The sequence below is a fragment of the Triticum urartu genome, chromosome 2 (genome assembly GCF_003073215.2).
Source record: "Triticum urartu cultivar G1812 chromosome 2, Tu2.1, whole genome shotgun sequence".
Lineage (NCBI taxonomy): Eukaryota > Viridiplantae > Streptophyta > Magnoliopsida > Poales > Poaceae > Triticum > Triticum urartu.
The window spans coordinates 707759066-707776238 of NC_053023.1; the positions used below are offsets into that span (position 1 = coordinate 707759066).

At 45.7% G+C, this 17173-nt stretch overlaps 1 pseudogene; it reads right to left on the reverse strand.

Moving 5' to 3' along the window:
- The window catches only part of LOC125538069, a 30431-nt pseudogene extending 13795 nt beyond the window's left edge, over positions 1 to 16636 (reverse strand).
- Between the last annotated feature and the right edge of the window lie 537 nt (positions 16637 to 17173).

The window sequence follows — 17173 nt, forward strand, 5'->3', positions numbered from 1 at the left end:
CTGTCCTTGAGCTTGCATGTCAAATTTATATGGTCAAAAGTAGTTTTAATGCATGATACAGCCTCTAGGCACTTGTAGGAGTGGTTGTTATCAATCTTGTTGAGTTTGGTTCACTTTTATTTTGAGTCACTAAAAATTTTAGAAATTTTTCAGAGAAAGAAAATGATGAAAAGATTGTTGAGGGGCTCTTCGAGCCGAAGCTCGAAGGATAAGCAAAGTGAAGAGAATAAGAATCCCAAATATAATCTCCGTCGCACTATGGAGGTTCGGTCATGCAAATGGCCTTGTGATGAGTTCTTGAGAGCAACCGGGATTTATGAGGACTTTTATTATTTGGCTAAGAATGCAGGCCTCATCGACTTCCTCCGCGACCAGCGCGAACAGTATCTCCTCCTCACTAATATTTTCATGCAAAATTTCTACTTTCATGCTAAGAAATCACCACCTTCAGTGGAATTCCATTTATATGACGAGGTTAAGGAGATGTCACTATATGATTTTTGCCGAGTCTGTAAGATCCCCTTTGTAGGCAGCATAGAGGAACCACATCGTAATGATGTGGAGGGGTTTATTGATACAATTACTGTAGGGGAAACGAGGAAAGTTTCTGATGCAAGAATTACTAGCATACATTTTCTTTTTCTATGTTACTTTGCAATATTTGCTAGTAGATGCTTGATTGGTCACGGGAACAGTGGAAATCTCAGCACCCCTGATATTGTTATTTTGCGCCATGCTTTGTTACGTGATACCACTTTCAGTTTAGGCGCTATTGTTGCTAAACGATTAAATCTGAACCGAACAAAGGGTCCCATCTTCGGAGGCATCTTTGCTTCGCGCCTTGCTGCACACTTTAGGATACCTATTAGGCATTATGAGAAATAGGAAAAGTTGCTGCCCCCTATTTTTCCAGATTATAAGAGTATGGTAGCACATGATTTCATTGTTAAAGATAAGAAGAAGATGCTTAAATATAAATTGATATTTGATAAAAATTACTGTGAGATTATTACCTTGCATGCACCCTCTTTGTTTAACATATTTTCAGGCATGTACCTCGTTTTGCCGGAGGCCGTTCATGCATATTGGAGCTTGACACCAGCTCCAGAGCCCGAGCCCGAGCCACCCCTTGATCCTTATTGATAGTCTGTTTATCAGTGGGATCCAGAGGAGATCACCAACCTGTGGCATCCAGAGGACACTCCTTCGTACACCAGAGAGGGAAGCTTTGAGCCATGGCCCTAGACCAACTTAGGCCAAAAGCCTAAGCTTGGGGGAGTACGTATTTCTCACCGACATTACATTCATCTCCACACACTCGTGAGAATTTTTGGTGCTCATATTGTTTCATTGTACTATCCATGGTAGCTTAATTCTTTTCTAAGCCTTCTTCTTGTGTGTTTGAAAAACCTTAATAAAAACTAAAAAAATTAGTTGTAGCTTTTAGCTACTTTACTTCCCATGCCCGTAGTAGTAATTAAAAGAAAACCCAAAAATATTTCTCGTTCTTCTTTTGCTTGTTGGGAGCTTTCCCGTGTAAATAGTTTTGTTTCATTTCTTTTCTTTGGGGGTCGAGAGGAGAAGACCATGAAGAAAATGCTGAGTGGCTCTCATATGCACTATTGTTGATTTAACCGAGAGCCCATATTACCTTGTCTTCTCCCTTGTATTGAATGCTTGCAGATTCCGACTTTGTCCAATGCACGTGCACTATTATTATTATCCACACCGTTCGGTCGTGCAAGTGAAAGGCAATAATGACGATATATGATGGACTGATTGAAATGAGAAAAGCTGGTATGAACTCAACCTATCTTGTTTTTGTAAATATGATTAGTTCATCGTTCCTGATTCATCCTATTATGAATGAAACATGTTTGCAATGACAATTAGAGATTATAGTTTCTCATGCCATTCTTAATTAGCTAGGAGTTTATAATGGTTTACCTTGCATGCGAGCATGCTATTAAAATGGTTGTGATGTGGTATGATAGGGAGGTATCCTCCTTTAAACGATTTGAGTGGCTTGACTTGGCACATGTTCACGCATGTAGTTGAAACAAAATCAACATAGCCTCCACGATATTTATGTTCATGGTGAATTATATCCTACTCATGCTTGCACTCAGTGTTGATTAATTTTAATGCATGTTGATGACTGTTGTCTCTCTCTAGCTGGCCGCTTCCCAGTCTCTTTCTAGCCTTCACTTGTACTAAGCGGGAATACTGCTTGTGCATCCACTTCCATAAACCCCAAAAGTTATTCCATATGAGTCCACCATACCTTCCTATATGCGGTATCTACCCGTCGTTCCAATTAAATTTGTATGTGCCAAACTCTAAACCTTCAAATGAAATTCTGTTTTGTATGCTCGAATAGCTCATGTATCAACTAGGGCTGTCTATATCTTCCATGCTAGGTGGGTTATTCTCAAGAGGAGTGGACTCCGCTCCTCATTCACGAGAAAGTGGTTGGTAACCGGGATGCCCAGTCCCATGCTTAAATTAAAATAATTGCAAACAAAACTCCCCCAGGATTGTTGTTAGTTGGAGGCACCCGTTGTTTCAGACAAGCCATGGATTGATGTTTGTTGGTGGTGGGGGAGTATAAAGTTTACCATTCTGTTTGGGAACCACCTATAATGTGTGTAGCATGGAAGATATCGAGATCTCTCGGTTGTTATGTTGACAATGAAAGTATACCACTCAAAATATTATTTATCTCTATTTCAAAATCGAGCTCTGGCACCTGTACAAACCCCTGCTTCCCTCTGAGAAGGGCCTATCTATTTACTTTTATGTTGAGTCATCATCCTCTTATTAAAAAGCACCAGTTGGAGAGCACCACTGCCATTTGCATGCATTACTATTAGTTTACATTCAGTATGACTGGATCTCTTTTACCATGAATTACAATGTTTAGTCAGTCCTTGAACTTTAGAGGTGCTCTGCATTTATGTTTTGCGGTCTCAGAAAGGGCTAGCGAGATACCATCTTGTTATATCATATTATGATTGTTTTGAGAAAGTGTTGTCATCCGAGATTTACTATTATTGCTCACTAGTTGATTATGCCATTGATATGAGTAAACATGAGACCTAAATGTTATTGTGAATATGGTTAGTTCATAATCTTTGCTGAAAACTTGAATGCTGGCTTTACATATTTACAACAACAAGATCAAACAGAGTTTGTAAAAGTTTTTCTTTATCACTTTCAGTTTGTCAACTGAATTGCTTGAGGACAAGCAAAGGTTTAAGCTTGGGGGAGTTGATACGTCTCCATCATATCTACTTTTCCAAACACTTGTGACCTTGTTTTGGACTCTAACTTGCACGGTTTGAATGGAACTAACCCGGGCTGACGTTGTTTTCAGCAGAATTGCCATGGTGTTATTTTTGTGTAGAAATAAAAGTTCTCGGAATGACCTGAAACATCATAGAGAATATTTTTGGAATTTATAAAAAATATTGGCAAAAGAATCAACACCAGGGGCCCACATGTAACACCCTCGATGAGGCTATATCTCCCACGTGTCGAGGTACGACTTAGAGGCATAACCGCATCGAAAGCAATGTCGCAAGTTAGGTAATCTTCACAACATCCCATGTAATATATATAATAAAAGGGGACATACATAGTTGGCTTACACTCGCCACGTCAATCAGAGTACATAAATAGCATTACATCAAGCAATCACTCATGGCCCGACTACGACGCCAAAATGAAAGATCAACCCAACATGCGACACGGTCCCGATCGCCCCAACTGGGCACCACTACTGATCATCAGGGAAAGACACATAGTAACGGTGAGAGTCCTCATCGAACTCCCACTTGAGCTCAAGCGCGTCATCTGGAACGGAGTCATCAGGCCCTGCATCTGGTTTGGAAGTAATCTATGAGCCATAGGGACTCAGCAATCTCGCACCCTCGCGATCAAGACTATTTAAGCTTATAGGTAAGGCAAGGTAAATATGTGGAGCTGCAGCAAGCGACTAACTTATATGGTGGCTAACCTGTTCGCAAAAGAGAGCGAGAAGAGAAGGAAAAGCGCGAACGAATAACTAGAGAGCAACCTGCGGCAAGCATTACTCCAACACCGTGTTCACTTCCCGGACTCCGCCGAGAAGAAACCATCACGGTAACTCACATAGTTGATTCATTTTAATTAAGTTAAGGTTCAAGTTATCTACAACCGGACATTAACAAATTCCCATCTGCCCATAACCGCGGGCACGGCTTTCGAAAGTTCAAATCCCCGCAGGGGAGTCCCAACTTAGCCCATGACAAGCTCTCACGGTCAATGAAGGAATAGACCTTCTCCCGAGACATTCCGATCAGACTCGGTATCCCGGTTCTACAAGACACTTCGACAAGTTAAAACAAATCCAGCAACACCGCCCGAATGTGCCGACAAATCCCGATAGGAGCTGCACATATCTCGTTCTCAGGGCACACTCAGATGAACACTACGTACAACTAAAACCAACCCTCGAGTTGCCCCGAGCTGGCGCTGCAAGTGGCTCTATTTGGACCAACACTTAGAGGAGCACTGGCCCGGGGGGGGGGGGTTTAAATAAGATGACCCTCGGGCTCCGGAAACCCAAGGGAAAAAGAGGCTAGGTGGCAAATGGTAAAACCAAGGTTGGGCATTGCTGGAAAAGCTTTAATCAAGGCAAACTATCAAGGGGTTCCCATTATAACCCAACCGTGTAAGGAACACAAAATCCGGGAACGTAACACCGATATGACGGAAACTAGGGCGGCAAGAGTGGAACAAAACACTAGGCGAGAGGCCGAGCCTTCCACCCTTTACCAAGTATATAGATGCATTAAGATAACAAGATAATATAATGATATCCCAACAAGTAAATAATGTTCCAACAAGGAACGGTCTCCAATCTTCACCTGCAACTAGCAACACTATAAGAGGGGCTGAGCAAAGCGGTAACATAGCCAATCAACGGTTTGCTAGGACATGGTGGGTTAGAGGTTTGACATGTCAATTTGCGAGGCATGCAAAGCAAGTGGTAGGCATCGTAGCATAGGCATAGCAAAAGAGCGAGCATCTAGCAAAGCAAAGATAGTAGTGATTTCGAGGGTATGATCATCTTCCCTGCAAAGTTGTCAGAGTTGACTGGATCTTCGAAAGCAAACTCAACAGGCTCCTCATTAGCGAACTCGTCTCCCAGCTCTACCCAAACAAGACAAACAAGCAACAAGGACACAATCAACCATGTGCAAACTCAAACAACAAGATGCAAATATGTTATGCTATGCGGGATGCGATATGCGATGCATATGCAAGATTTGACAAGGAATGCATGAGCCTGGCCTCAACTTGGAAATCTAAGTGTGCCGCTGGAAAGGTGAGATGAAATCGCTTGAAAACGATATAAAGAACGCAGGAATCGGAGTTACGGTTTGGAAATGGCAAGCAATTTAAATATGACAACACTCTGCAATTTGCAGCAAGTAGCCATCTAAATGCATCAAGATGAACATGCTACAGCACCCAAACATGGCATCAAAATACATGTCAGGGATCCATTCATGATGTTTAACAAAAGAGGAACACTTAGCTACGGCCAATTCATCCATTTACAGGTTCAAACAAGCATGACAAAAATGCATTTGGTAAACAGATTTCAGACTTAGTGAAATTAACACTTGTCTGGAATTTCAGATCAGGTAGCACAATTTGGAGCATAGAAACTATATGCTACAGGACCTGAACATGGCAAAGTAAAGCATGGCATGGAGCTACTCAAAGATCTTAACAAAAGTTCCTTAGTGACCTTGAGCCAAAAGGGATCAGAAAATACATTTGCAAGCATGTGAACATGGCAAAAACATAATCAGATCACAAACTTAGTGAAAAACTGGAGCATGCAAATCAAATATCAAGTAGGCATGTTTGCGAGCTCGATGCACTCACTACAGAGCAAGTCATGACAATCTATGCATACACCCATCAATAATACACATTATACAAGCTAGACATGGCAAGAACAATAGCATAGCATTCACGGATCAACTACAACATCCTCGGCAAAATCGCTAACAAGTAGACAATCTGCCCAGATTCACGAAATGGCAAAAGTAGGGCTCGATTGACTCACGCTAGGGTGCTCCATAATTGCAAAAAAAGACATGGATGGATAGAGAACTACAAGATTAACAAAACATCCTTACTGACCATCCTCAAAAGAGGCACGGATCACTAGGAAACAACATGAACATATGGCATATTGAGATAAACAGATCAAGGACTTAGTGGAAATTCTAAGTCCCTGAAATCAGCATTAACGAATGCACCACTTTGCAAGCTTGTGCTAGTCACCACACACATCACAAAAATACATGGGTTGCACCTCTGGATAGATGGCAAAACATATAGAAAAACTCATGTAGAGCTCAGGGGCATATCATGCACACAAAAATCATGGCAAAAATGACAAATATCTAATTGGAGCAGCAGATCTGCCAATTATCTCAAATAGCATTTTTCTAACAGCATTTCAGGCATCAAGATGAACTCAAATGAAAATGATGCAGTGAGATGAAATGATGTGCTCCCTGAGATGAACATTTTGATATGCTATATGCCCAAAACAGAGCTACGGATGCAAAGTAACGATGCGGTGAACATAGCCAAATAATTAGGGTTTCGGGCAAAAAGGTCAACTGATCCAAATTCCAGATCTAGATCCGGTTACTGTAGCAGCGACATGGACTTCGAGGATGGCCGGATTGCTCGCCGGAGTTGACGAGGGCGGCCGGAGCGAGGACGTCGGGGCGGAGGCCGGTGGCGGCGTGGCTCCTACCGCCAAGGACGAGGCGGTCGCCGGCGGTGCTCGCAGCGGCGCGGTGGCGCGGGCCGCCGACGATGGAGGCGAGGCGGCGCTGGGGCGCCACGGCCGGAGAAGACAAAGGCGCGGGCGGTGCGGTGATGCGGCAGGCGGGCGGCGCTGCCGGGCCGGGAAGGGCCCCGCACGGGCCTTGCGGGCCCGCGGCGCGGGAGGCGGCGATGTGGTCACGGGGGCGCGGGCGAATGGCGGAGCGCCACGTGGTGGCGGCGGGGTGGATCTGGACGTGTCCGTCGGTGGCAGTTTTGTCCGGCGGTGCGCGATGATGAGTGGAGCTAGGGTTTCGGGGGGAAGGAGAAGGAGAAATTCGGAGGGGTCTTTATATAGAGGTAGAGGGAGCTAGGAGTGTCCAAATGAGGTGCGGTTTTCGGCCACGCGATCATGATCCAACGCTCTAGATGATGGAGAGGGTTTTGGTGGGTTTTGGGCCAACTTGGAGGGGTGTTGGGCTGCAACACACACGAGGCCTTCTCGGTCCCTCGGTTAACCGTTGGAGCATCAAACGAAGTCCAAATGGTACGAAACTTGATAGGCGGTCTACCGGTAGTAAACCAAGGCCGCTTGGCAAGTCTCGGTCCAATCCGGAAATGTTCAATCCCCACACACGAAAGAAAGGTAGAAATGGCCACCGGAGGAGAACGAAGCGCCGGAATGCAAAACGGACAACGGGGAAAATGCTTGAATGCATGAGATGAACACGTATGCAAATGCAATGCACATGATGACATGATATGAGATGCATGACAACGACAACAACACATGGAGGCAAAAACCCGAACCCGAGAAAATAAAATAACTTAACGCCGGAAACGGCAAGAGTTGGAGTACATATTGGGAAAATCATACCCGGGGTGTTACAACAGTCCACCACTACGAAAGGATCTCGTCCCGAGATCTAGGACTGAAAGAACGCCGGGTATTCAGAACGGAGGTGATCCTCGCGTTCCCAGGTAGCTTCACGGTCGGAATGGTGTGACCACTTGACTTTGAGGAATTTGATTGACTTGTTGCGAGTCTTGCGTTCAGTCTCTTCAAGAATAGCAACGGGGTGCTCACGATAAGAGAGATCTTCTTGGAGCTCAATGTCCTCGAAGTTGACGGTGCGGTCAGGAGTCTTGAAGCACCTTCGGAGCTGAGACACATGGAACACGTCATGCACATTTGCAAAGTTTGAACGAAGCTCGAGTTGATAGGCGAGATCGCCTCTCTTGCTGACGATCTTGAAAGGTCCCACGTATCTAGGGGAAGCTTCCCTTTGATACCGAAGCGACGAGTACCTTTCATTGGAGAGACGCGGAGGTAAACATGATCTTCAATCTCGAAAGTCAAATCACGGTGCTTACTATCATAGTAGCTCTTCTGGCGGGATTGGGCTGCTTTGAGGTTATCTCGAATGACTTTGCACATTTCCTCTGCCTCTGTGATTAAGTCATTTCCCAGAAGTTGACGTTCGCCGGTTTCGGACCAGTTGAGAGGGGTACGGCACTTCCTGCCATACAGAATTTCAAATAGGGCCTTGCCCGAACTTGCTTGAAAACTGTTGTTGTAGGAGAATTCAGCATATGGAAGACAGTCCTCCCACTTCATGCCGAAGGAGATCACACAAGCCTTGAGCATATCTTCAAGAATCTGGTTAACACGCTCGACTTGACCGCTAGTTTGAGGATGGAAAGCAGTGCTGAAGCGGATGTTGGTGCCCATGGCCTTCTGAAAAGAATCCAAAAACTTGGAGGTAAAGATGCTGCCACGGTCTGAAGAGATCACTTATGGAATACCGTGCAGAGAGACAATTCGAGAGGTATAGAGTTCCGCCAATTTAGCTGCAGTGATTGACTCTTTGATAGGCAGAAAGTGAGCCACTTTAGTGAGTCTGTCGATGACAACGAATATAGCATCATTTCCACGTTTGGACTTTGGAAACCCAGTCACGAAGTCCATCTCAATGTGGTCAAACTTCCATTCTGGAATGGCAAGAGGTTGGAGGAGACTAGCTGCCCTTTGGTGTTCTGCCTTCACTCTTCTGCAGACATCACATTCATTCACAAACTGAGCAATCTCGCGCTTCATTCAAGTCCACCAATAAGCCTGGTTGAGGTCCTGATACATCTTCGTGCTCCCAGGGTGGATGGAGAGGAGAGAATTGTGAGCCTCGTTCCTGATCACTTTACGAAGGTCACCTTTGGGCACAACAATATGATCCTCGAAGAAGAGAGTATCCTTGTCATCAAGGCGGTAGCACTTGTACTTGGGTTGACTCTTGGCAATCCCAATCTTCACCTTTTTCACCATAGCATCAAGAAGCTGAGCTTGGCGAATCTGGTCTTCCAAGGTAGGAGAGACTTGAAGGTTGGCGAGGAAACCTTGAGGAACAACTTGCAGATTAAGTTTGCGGAAAGCTTCACAAAGCTCGGGTTGATAAGGCTTGAGAATCAGACTGTTGCAATAAGCCATCCTGCTCAATGCGTCAGCAATCACATTAGCCTTGCCTGGAGTATACTCGATACTCGGATTATACTCTTGAATCATTTCGACCCATCGAGTTTGCCTAAGGTTGAGATTAGGCTGAGTGAAGATGTACTTGAGACTCTTGTGGTCAGTGAAAATGTCCACTTTTCTTCCCAATAAGAGATGTCTCCAAGTCAAAAGAGCATGCACAACTGCCGCCAACTCGAGGTCATGAGTGGGGTTGTTCTTCTCGTTGGGCTTCAACTGGCAAGAGGTATAAGCCACAACTTTCTTCTCTTGCATGAACACTGCGCCAAGACCTTGGAGAGAGGCATCGCAAAAGACCTCGTACGGTTTGGATTCATCAGGAGGAGTCAGAACTGGAGCAGTGACCAATTTCTCTTTCAAAGTGTTGAAAGCGATGTCACATTCCGGAGACCAAACGTACTTGACGTGCTTCTGGAGAATATTTGAGAGAGGCTTCGCGATCTTAGAAAAGTTTTCAATGAATCTTCGACAGTAGCTTGCGAGATCGAGGAAGCTACGGAGTTGCTTCACGTTCTGAGGTGGTTCCCATTTCATAATTGCAGACACCTTCTCAGGATTCACCGCAATGCCCTTGGCAGAGATGATATGACCAAGATAAAGAACCTCATCGAGCCAAAATTCGCACTTGGAGAACTTGGCGTAGAACTTGTGTTCCCTGAGCTTATCGAGTACCAAACGCAAGTGCTTGGCATGATCTTCCTTGTTCTTTGAAAAGACCAGAATGTCGTCGAGATAGACCAAAACGAAGTCATTGGTGTAGGCATTGAAGATGAAGTTCATCATGCGAGAGAAAGTCAGAGGAGCGTTGACGAGGCCAAAAGACATGACAGTGTATTCATGTGAACCAAAGCTTGTCCTGAAAGCCGTCTTGGGAATATCTTGCTCACGGATTCGAATCTGGTAATAACCCATATGGAGATCAAGCTTGGAGAATACTTGGGCACCTTTGAGTTGTTCGAACAGCTCGTTGATGTTGGGAAGTGGGTATTTGATCTTGATAGTCTTCTTGTTCAATGGACGGTAGTCAACACAAAGTCCGTCCGTTCCATCCTTCTTCTTCACAAAAAGAACACCACAACCCCACGCAGAAGAACTAGGTCGGATGAGACCCATTCTCTCTTGAACATCGAGTTGTTTCTTCAGCTCCTTCAACTCTTCAGGTCCGAGCTTGTAAGGACGTTTGCACACCGGTTCCGTGCTAGGCTCAAGATCGATGACGAATTCAACTGGCCGGTGCGGAGGCATTCCTGGAAGCTCTTCTGGAAAGACGTCTTGATAGTCGCAAACGACTGGAATTTGCGAGATGGCATCCAGTTCACCCTTCTCATTGAGAGAAAACAGACGGATGGTAGCATCACGAGCGGCAAAGACAATTACATCCTCAGACGAATAAGTCAATTGAATCTGCCTGGCTGCACAATCAAGATGCGCCTTGTGCTTAGAAAGCCAGTCCATCCTGAGAATAAGATCAATATCCGAGTTACCAAGAACCACCGGAGAAGAAAGAAACTTGTAATCGCCCAACGTGATAGAGACATCCGGGACGCAATTGTTAGAAGTCATTTGCTTGCCCGGAGACACAATCTTCAACGGGACAGGAATCATTTCGGTCACAAAATCATGCTTGGCAATAAATGGTGTTGAAATAAAAGAAAGCGATGCACTGGTGTCAAAAAGAACTTTAGCTGGAATATTGTTAACAGGAGGGTTACCCATGATGACATTTGGCGAGTCCTCTGCCTGAGCTGCATTCAGCAAATTGACCTTGGCGTGCTTGGGGTTATGCTTTACCACAACTATACTTCCCGATCTCACAGGAGGAGGAGGAAGACGTCTCTAGTTGAAGCACTTGTTGGCATAGTGACCCTTCTGTTGGCACTTGTTGCACGTGACCTCTGAAAGCGGACGGTGATATGGAGCACTCGATCTTGGATCTTGAGATGAAGTCTTGTTCTAAAAGCCGGGGTGGGGGGGGGGGGAAGATCCACTGCCACCTTTGCTCTTCTGATACGGCTGACGGAACGGAGGAGGAGGAAGCCAATACTTCTGCTGCTTGGCCAATTGAGTAGAGGAAGAAGGAGTAGCATCTCTGACTCGCTTCTTGGAAGGATCACAACTCAGTTGAGCAGTCTCTTGCTTCAATGCCATGTTGTAGAACTCATCGTACCTCAAGGGCTCAAAGAGAACAAGAGCTAGCTGGATTTCTTCTCTGAGACCAGCCCTGAACTGGTATATCATACTCTTCTCATCAGGGACGTACTTCTTAGCAAAGCGGGCGAGCTTCTGAAACAACTTGTTGTAGTCATAGACAGACAAAGAGCCTTGCTTCAGGTTGCGGAATTCCTCACGCTTTCTTTCAACCACGCTCTGAGGGATATGATGAGCTTTGAAATCTTGACGGAATTCATCCCAGGTAATCACACGGCCTCCTCTAGAATTCTTGTACTGCTGGAACCATTCTGCAGCTTGGTCTTTGAGTTGGAAGGAAGCGAACTTGACAAAGTCCTCAGGCCTGACGTTACTGCACTCGAAATGCTTGCACAGATCCACGAGCCAATCGTCAGCATCAGCTGCCTCAACACAATTGCTGAAAGTCTTTGGCCCGTTAGCAAGGAACTGGTTGAGTGTAGCAAAGTGATTCTGATTGTTGCCTTGGTTCGCTTGATAGCGCTCTTGAAGAATTTGCATGATCAACTGTGTGTTTGCATTGGTTGCAGCCATCACAGCTTGCCATGCCTCCGGAGGAGGTGGAGGTGGTGGCGGATCCTGATTCTGATTCTGATTGGTGCTCTTAGCGGGAGCCATCCTGAAGAGGGTGACAACCGTTAGCACATTGACAGCTAAAATGAAGTTGAATCAAACGGGTAGAAATTGCAACATATAGTCTTCACATCCAAATAAAATGAACGAATGCATTCCACTTGAAATGGTCACATATCCATAAATTGAGAAGCCACTTAGAATTTAGGTAGAGGAATAAATCAACAAGGTATGGATCAAGAACGAATACTCGGTAAGAAATCCCAATCTCAAACCAAATATCCGTGGAAGAAGAACTAGAGCTACAGGAATTCCCACCTATGAAACTCCCGAACCTTTCCGGTTATGCAATCAGGTGTTGGGGATACAGGGGAAGCATAATATCTCACCCAAATCTAGCAAATCCTACATCCAGCTGTATCCATCCTTCAACACATAACCGAGAAAAACTTCGGAAAACATCTACCTCAACCTTCGAAAAGCATCCGTTATACAATTTATGGCGATACTCCCGAACTCCGTCCCCAGTACTGGGTGGCGTCGAGGTTATCTCACCAACGAACTGCATGAAAGAGATTTTCGATGTCGGCGTACTAAACTCAGGTATTCCAGAACTGCAACGATAAAATTGTGATGACAACACCTTGGAGCTCAACTCCCCGGGACACTGCCACAACCCCTAAAGATAGGAGGCACCAAGAACAATGTTCTCGTTACAAAACCATCGAAACGATTCCAAGATACCCGCGTGATCCTAAATTTTTTTTAGTGAAATTTGAGAAGAGAAGAGTCAAAACTCTACGTCAGTATGCCTTACCAGAGCGATGAAGGGACTGGGGAGTAAAAATAATTCCTAAACTCTCTGATATATAATTCCTAAATGACACAAAACATTTTTCTAGACACAACTCGGTCGCTAATAACGATCTAGCAATGGGGCTCCTAAGTTCGGGGAAGGCTCTGATACCAACTTGTAACGCCCTCGATGCGGCTATATATCCCACGTGTCGAGGCACGACTTAGAGGCATAACCGCATTGAAAGCAATGTCGCAAGTTAGGCAATCTTCACAACATCCCATGTAATATATATATATATATATATATATATATATATAATAAAAGGGGAGATACATAGTTGGCTTACACTCGCCACGTCAATCAGAGTACATAAATAGCATTACATCAACCAATCACTCATGGCCCGACTATGGCGCCAAAATGAAAGATGAACCCAACATGCGACATGGTCCCTATCGCCCCAACTGGGCACCACTACTGATCATCAGCGAAAGACACATAGTAACGACGAGAGTCCTCGTCGAACTCCCACTTGAGCTCAAGCGCGTCATCTGGAACGGAGTCATCAGGCCCTGCATCTGGTTTGGAAGTAATCTGTGAGCCACAGGGACTCAGCAATCTCGCACCCTTGCGATCAAGACTATTTAAGCTTATAGGTAAGGCAAGGTAAATATGTGGAGCTACAACAAGCGACTAACTTATATGGTGGCTAACCTGTCCGCAAAAGAGAGCGAGAAGAGAAGGCAAAGCGCGAACGAATAACTAGAGAACAACCTGAGGCAAGCATTACTCCAACACCGTGTTCACTTCCCGGACTCCGCCGAGAAGAGACCATCATGGTAACTCACACAGTTGATTCATTTTAATTAAGTTAAGGTTCAAGTTATGTACAACCGGACATTAACAAATTCCCATCTGCCCATAACCGCGGGCACGACTTTCGAAAGTTCAAATCCCTGCAGGGGAGTCCCAACTTAGCCCATGACAAGCTCTCACAGTAAACGAAGGAATAGACCTTCTCCCGAGACATTCCGATTAGACTCGGTATCCCGGTTCTACAAGACACTTCGACAAGTTAAAACAAATCCAGCAACACCGCCCGAATGTGCCGACAAATCCCGATAGGAGCTGCACATATCTCGTTCTCAGGGCACACTCAGATGAACACTACGTACAACTAAAACCAACCCTCGAGTTGCCCCGAGCTGGCGCTGCAAGTGGCTCTGTTTGGACCAACACTTAGAGGAGCACTGGCCCCGGGGGGGGGGGGGTTTAAATAAGATGACCCTCGGGCTCCGGAAACCCAAGGGAAAAAGAGGCTAGGTGGCAAATGGTAAAACCAAGGTTGGGCATTGCTGGAAAAGCTTTAATCAAGGCGAACTATCAAGGGGTTCTCATTATAACCCAACTGCGTAAGGAACGCAAAATCCGGGAACATAACACTGATACGACGGAAACTAGGGCGGCAAGAGTGGAACAAAACACTAGGAGAGAGGCCGAGCCTTCCACCCTTTACCAAGTATATAGATGCATTAAGATAACAAGATAATATAATGATATCCCAACAAGTAAATAATGTTCCAACAAGGAACGGTCTCCAATCTTCACCTGCAAATAGCAACGCTATAAGAGGGGCTGAGTAAAGCGGTAACATAGCCAATCAACGGTTTGCTAGGACATGGTGGGTTAGAGGTTTGCCATGGCAATTTGGGAGGCATGAAAAGTAAGTGGTAGGCATCGTAGCATAGGCATAGCAAAAGAGCGAGCATCTAGCAAAGCAAAGATAGTAGTGATTTCGAGGGTATGATCATCTTGCCTACAAAGTTGCCAGAGTTGACTGGATCCTCGAAAGCAAACTCAACGGGCTCCTCGTTAGCGAACTCGTCTCCTGGATCTACCCAAACAAGACAAACAAGCAACAAGGACACAATCAACCACGTGCAAACTCAAACAACAAGATGCAAACATGGTATGCTATGCGGGATGCGATATGCGATGCATATGCAAGATTTGACAAGGAATGCATGAACCTGGCCTCAACTTGGAAATCCAAGTGTTCCATTGGAAAGGTGAGATGAAATCGCTTGAAAACAATATAAAGAACGCCGGAATCGGAGTTACGGTTTGGAAATGGCAAGCAATTTAAATATGACAACGGTCTGCGATTTGCAGCAAGTAGCCATCTAAATGCATCAAGATGAACATGCTAAAACACCCAAACATGGCATCAAAATACATTGCAGGGATCCATTCATGATGCTTAACAAAAGAGGAACACTGAGCTACGGCCAATTCATCCATTTACAGGTTCAAATAAGCATGGCAAAAATGCATTTGGTAAACAGATTTCAGACTTAGTGAAATTAATACTTGTCTGGAATTTCAGATCAGGTAGCACACTTTGGAGCATGAAAACTATATACTACAGGACCTGAACATGGCAAAGTAAAGCATGGATTGGAGCTACTCAAAGAGCTTAACAAAAGTCCCTTAGTGACCTTGAGCTAAAAGGGATCAGAAAATACATTTGCAAGCATGTGAACATGGCAAAAACATAATCAGATCACAGACTTAGTGAAAAACTGGAGCATGCAAATCAAATATCAAGTAGGCATGTTTGCGAGCTCGATGCACTCACTACAGAGCAAGTCATGACAATCTACGCATACACCCATCAATAATACACATTATACAAGCTAGACATGGCAAGAACAATAGCATAGCAAGCACGGATCAACTACAACATCCTCGGCAAAATTGCTAACAAGTAGACAATATGCCCAGATTCATGAAATGGAAAAAGTAGAGCTCGATTGACTCAAGCTAGGGTGCTCCATAATTGCAAAAAATACATGGATGGATAGAGCACTACAAGATTAACAAAACATCCTTATTGACCATCCTCAAAAGAGGCACGGATCACTAGCAAACAACATGAACATATGGCATATTGAGATAAACAGATCAAGGACTTAGTGGAAATGCTAAGTCCCTGAAATCAGCATTAACGAATGCACCACTTTGCAAGCTTGTGCTAGTCACCACACACATTACAAAAATACATGGGTTGCACCTCTGGATAGATGGCAAAACATATAGGAAAACTCATGTAGAGCTGAGGGGCATATCATGCACACAAAAATCATGGCAAAAATGACAAATATCTAATTGGAGCAGCAGATCTGCCAATTATCTCAAAAAGCATTCTTCTAACAGCATTTCGGGCATCAAGATGAACTCAAATGAAAATGATGCAATGAGATGAAATGATGTGCTCTCTGAGGCGAACATTTTGATATGCTATATGCCCAAAATGGAGCTACGGATGCAAAGTTACGACGCGATGAACATAGCCAAATAATTAGGGTTTCGGGCAAAAAGGTCAACCGATCCAAATTCCAGATGTAGATCCGGTTACTGTAGCAGCGGCATGGACTTCGAGGATGGCCGGATTGCTCGCCGGAGTTGACGAGGGCGACCGGAGCGAGGACGTCGGGGCGGAGGCCGGTGGCGGCGCGGCTCCTACCGCCAAGGACGAGGCGGTCGCCGGCGGGGCTCGCTGCGGCGCGGTGGCGCATGCCGCCGGTGATGGAGGCGAGGCGGCGCTGGGGCGCCACGGCCGGAGAAGACGAAGGCGCGGGCGGCGCGGTGATGCGGCAGGCGGGCGGCGCTGCCGGGCCGGGGAGGGCCCCGGACGGGCCTTGCGGGCCCATCGTGCGGGAGACGGCGATGTGGTCACGGGGGCGCGGGCGAATGGCGGAGCGCCACGTGGCGGCGGCGGGGTGGATCCGGACGTGTCCGTCGGTGGCAGTTTTGTCCGGCGGTGCGCGATGATGAGTGGAGCTAGGGTTTCGGGGGGAAGGAGAAGGAGAAATTCGGAGGGGTCTTTATATAGAGGTAGAGGGAGCTAGGAGTGTCCAAATGAGGTGCGGTTTTCGGCCACGCAATCGTGATCGAACGCTCTAGATGATGGAGAGGGTGTTGGTGGGTTTTGGCCAACTTGGAGGGGTGTTGGGCTGCAACACACACGAGGCCTTCTCGGTCCCTCGGTTAACCGTTGGAGCATCAAACGAAGTCCAAATGGTACGAAACTTGACAGGCGGTCTACCGGTAGTAAACCAAGGCCGCTTGGCAAGTCTTGGTCCAATCCGGAAATGTTTAATCCCCACACACGAAAGAAAGGTAGAAATGGCCACCGGAGGAGAACGAAGCGCCGGAATGCAAAACGGACAACGGGGAAAATGCTCGGA